The following is a 5,100-nucleotide window of genomic DNA, read 5'->3' as shown; positions in this document are numbered from 1 at the left end:
CAAAGTAGGGGGCCAGATTGGGTCCCCATGAGCTGGGACTTCCTTCCTGGGGCAGAGGCAGTATCTCCCCCCAAAGTGCCTTCCCTCATCACTCCTACCTCCCACCTCAGAAAGCATAACTAGCACCCCCTCCCACACACCCCAATCCCAAATCCCAGTTTATTAAAACATGATTTACTTAATTTACTTCCTCTTTATTTCTTTTCAATTATTTTTTTACTTTTTTTTTAATCCTTCAGTGGTTGACTTCCTTCTATTCACAACCCCTCTCCCACTCCCATTTCCTTTTCACCTCCCATTTAATTACCCAGGCACATCCCATTAAATCTCCACCTCCCAGTTTCATGTTCCCACCCTCCCCTAACCCCTCTCTCACACACGACACCATCCTATAGTGGTAACTCACAGCTGTAGGTCCTGCATACTAGCCCTCTAGTGGCAAGTCACATCTATACAAGTCAGGGACAGTCAGAGAAGGTTTTTAACCTTAAGGTGTGACTCCTCAAAAATCAAGCTAGCACTAACACTGCTCAACATTTGAGCAGCTCAAAGTACAACATATAACAAGGCCCTTAGATCTTATTGAATTCATCCTGTGTTTCCTCCATCTGGAAGTGACAGAGCCTTGAAAGTAAAGGTCTTAGTCATAGCAAGTGTGCAGGACAGATTTCACATGCCACATAACAACTTGGATTGCATAAACCAAGCCCAGTCAGCCAAACACATGCAGTGTGTGGAAGAAGCAAACAGGAAGTCAGACTAGTTATGTGGACCCAAGTTACAGTCCACTGTCAAGTCATATGCATGGTATGGTGTGTGTATGCTATATTTTTGAGTGAAATGGTGCTCAGAAGAGGTTCAGCATTCTTTGTCAGACATTTTGAAAGCAATCTGAACAAAACATCAACACCTCCTGTTCAGACAAGAGTTTAGATTTGGTGATCACAATAGTGGACTGAAACATTGGCTGAAACTTTTACTAGACAAAAGCCAGGTCCTCTATTGCATCCCCATCCTCCTTGTTCTCAGCTAATTTTGACATTAGATCTCATTTTCCTCTCTGAGAGCTTACCCTTTCTTGGCTTTCACATCTCTGCCTACTTGTGATGTTCATCCTGCCTTCTTCATCAGGAAGGTACCGAACGACTAGCTACCATCTCCCTGTAGGCAGGCCATTTGCAAATTCCCTCTCACAGCTGCAATATGGCATTGCAATCCAGGATCTTTACCCTGATTTGCTACAAAACCAGGCAGAGACATAATGATCTCCTTTGTCACCCTGGACAAAGTTGCGGGGAAGGAACACCCAGAGTCACACCTGAGGCTGTGGGTGGGGTGTCCAGGACCCACAGGGTGAAGGTAGGGAGCTCTCAGGTCCTGACAGTGTGGGGCACCAGCTCTACAAAGATGGGAGGGAGTTCCAGGTGGAGCCAGAATAGGTCTAGGGTCCTGATAGCTATGGGGAAAGCTAAGGAGTTAAACCTCTAACCTTCCCTCTACAAGGTGTTGCCAAATGCCATGATGAGCAAAGAAATAAAACTCATAATTCAGTGGCAAGAGGGGTGCCTCTATCTTCACCCCCCCATAATACTTATCTGCCAGGGCAAGAGAGCCTCCTTGATGTCACTACCCAGCCACTCTCCATATAGCCTGAGCCTATAGCTGTTGAACCAGCAGCATAGCTTCTTCGAGTATTTAGGGTAAAGGCAAAAGTACAGGCAGATAACAGAAAGCTATCAAAATGTCAAGCCTCAATGCTGTAAACCAATCTAATAAGAATTTTACCCAAGGAGCCGATGGAATGCTTTGAAGATTCTTGTCTTACAGCAGCTACAGTGAGGCATCTCCAGCAGGGATGTAGGAAAGCTGCTGATTAGTGTTCAAAAATAAATTATTTAATGAAATAAATGTCTTCTGCATAGCTCTGGCTCCCTTAGCAAACTTGGACTTTTGACATTTCATCTATCCAAAGTTCGGCTCATTAACTCTGTAATGAACTCAGTAAATATTTCTCCGGTGTCTCCGTAGACACATTATGCACTCCAGTAGATATGTGCAGTTAGAGTAAAATTGGTTTTGCTCAAGATCCATGTCACAGGCAATTCTGGGTTCAGGTTAGATAAGTAACTGCAAGCTGACTCGTGGGTCCATAGGTATCATTGTAGACCTACTGTAGATAAGTGAAATTCCCAAGTTTTGGCTTGTTTAAACATAGAATGGAGAGTGTGGTTGAGGCTACTGCTTTGAGCAGCCTCCTGATATTCCTCCATCCTTTCCCCAACCCCCAGGATTCCCACAGCAGTTTAATTAATAGAATCGTAATTTGCATCAAGCCAGCAAGGTCACCTCTGCCTCTGGCCAGGCTGCAGTTATATTCTCTAGAGTCAACTGAGCTCTCTTCCCACTCTTCCTTGGCCTGTCCCTGCACTGCCCTCCCTTCCACCCAGCACAACCTCTCCCCAGTGCAGAAGAGGCAAAAGTCAGTGAGGAAGAAGCAGCCTGATGTTTGGCCAGATAGGAAGGAGTTGAGCAGGCTTGAGGACTCTTGGCCACCACAACAATAGATTCCTTTCCACTTCAGAGAGAGGCAGTTTGGAGTTGGGTCAGAAGAACTAAGTCTGGGAGGGAAAAGAACTTAAGAGAGAGGGTAGGAATGAACTGAACCTAGTTGAACAGAAAAGAAAGACAGAACACAAACCTAGGACAGAAAGGAAACTAGCATTTAAAATGGGGCTGTGCAACTTTTTAGTGGCCAGAGGCTGCACCCCATGTGGGCTGCACCATGGCAGATGCTATGCTGCATGAACCACAAGTGTGACCCAAAAGGACACCCTGGGTAGGCCCTTCTCTACCCTCGTACTCCTCCCAACTTCTTGCATGAGCAGCTCCCACCACCACTGCTCAAGGCACATGAGCAGACCGCCCACAACTGCTCTACTGTGCCCCCACAACTCACCATGTGTGGGTTCCTGTGTGCCACACCACACTCTGGGACAAGTGCAAAAAGCAAAAGCAAGAAGGGAAGCTGAGAGCCCCTGGCTACTGCAGCCAGAACAAGAGAGGAAGCAATGGCTGGGTGGGAGCCTCAGGCACTACAGATTAGCCACTTGTGGGCCTTATGTAGCCTGTGGACCATGAACTGGACAGACTTGATCTAAAACAGGGGTTGGCAACGTTTTTGGCTGGAGAGCCAAAAACACCCCAACCTGGACCTATGCCTCTACATGGCATACAAGAGGCAGACACTGGGGGAGCAGTGAGGGGCGTGATCCTTGTTGCTGGAGGCAGACACATGCACACCTCTGGGCAGATGATTGGGGTGGGGCTGAGGTTGCGCTATCCTAAGCCACTTCTCTGCCCTGTGCCCCAAGGTACACCTGTGGCCTCCGCCCCCAAGGAGCCAGTGCAGCTGTTTGCAGTCTGCTCACTGCCAGCTGCAGCTGCTCAGAGCCCAGACCAGCTGTGACATGCCAAGCATTTCAGGGGTTGGCAACCCCCAATCTAAAACATTACAGAGCAAAAAAGCAAGTTTTGAAAAATTCAATGTAGATTTAGTTCAGAAATTTAGATAAGTCTAATTTTTTTCCTAACTCAAAGTCTTAGGAGCTTAGGATTTCTAAGAGAAGTATGTTTGAGAGTCTTTAAGATGTTCCCTATAAACCACAAATAGCATGAAACTAGCCTTATGGATTTAACCACACCAGAATTTAGAAAAGTGATTGAAATCTGAACCAAAATTTAAAGTTATCACACAACCCTTTTTACTAATAGGATGCAACTGGAACAAACAGTTTACCAAGAAGTTCCCGTATACTTAGGGACTGAAAACAGTTAAAACTTTTGAAATTTTTCAAGCTTCACAAAATGTTCCACACTAATTCCACTCCCTTGCAAGTCACTGGGAGTTGCACTGACTGCTGTGAAAGCAGAGCTAAGCAAACATGCTACACTTTTGAAAAACCTGACCCTTCCATGGATTGCTTAACTAGTTACTTCTTAGCTACAGCTGGTATTGGAGACTGAAAACTCACAGTATGTCTTCACTATCTGTATGGCATTTCCAGCCTAACAAGATTTGGAAAATACTAGAAAGCTGTCAAGAAGTGTTTTAATTTTCAAAGCTGACTGAAATTTTATACGAGCACCTAAACAAATCACTTAGAGAAGACTAAGACAGAATGTTACAGGAAATCATTCAGTCTTCTGAAACTTGAAAGAAAAAATATATATATTTAAGGCAATTCGTGTGTTCTGCAATGGCTCTTCTACCATCAGGGTCCAGATGCTAACACCTCTAGGGAGTTTTTGATATCTGATTTCGATTCTACACAAACCAGATATGCACCATTTAAGAAAAGAGCAAATTAAGGAACTTAATAGCTCTCAGTTAGATAACAATTTTCAGGTCATTTTCACGCCAGGCAATCAAGTCTAGCCTGTTCCAAGACAATTGAGAGAACAATATTTTCTCTTTATGAAAGAAATTTAGATAATTACAAAATACATTTTCATTAAAAATGTAAATCATATGGCATTACTGCATGTTTACACTTCTGAGAACAGTCTAAATGCTATTCTAGACATTTACAGCAACTGTTCTTCCTTTATTTTCTTGTAGTCTAGATTACATGCAAAAAGTTAATTATGTTAGTTTATGAAAAGAAAACTGACTAATTACTAAAGAAAAGATTTTTTTTATGGGTCCAGTAGTTTTGTGGAGAGATACTACTAGCAAATCTCACAATGTTTTGCTTTTACTGTCTTCCACGGTAATTTCTCCATTAAGCACCTGGAAGAATACCTTGTATTTAGTTTAAACCAGTAGATGCAGGAGTACAATAGAACGTTATTATAACAAACTCTGTTTATAGCAACCCCCTGCCTTTAACAATCCCAACAACAAAAACTGATTTTTTTCACTGGTACGATGTGGGAAATTAACTATCCCTACTGTAGTAAACATCCTCTTTTAGGCTACATACAGACATTCAAAAAGCCCGAGGTGGAATCAATCTAAGTTATACAGTTTTCTATAAGTGGATGAGTTCAGATCAGTAGGAAACAGAACACATATTTGCCCTTTGGTGGTGGGGGGGGGGG

The sequence above is a fragment of the Gavialis gangeticus genome, unplaced genomic scaffold (assembly GCF_001723915.1).
Source record: "Gavialis gangeticus isolate Ggan-Ray unplaced genomic scaffold, GavGan_comp1, whole genome shotgun sequence".
In the NCBI taxonomy this organism is placed as follows: Eukaryota; Metazoa; Chordata; order Crocodylia; family Gavialidae; genus Gavialis; species Gavialis gangeticus.
Note: the sequence above shows the minus strand (reverse complement) of the source record.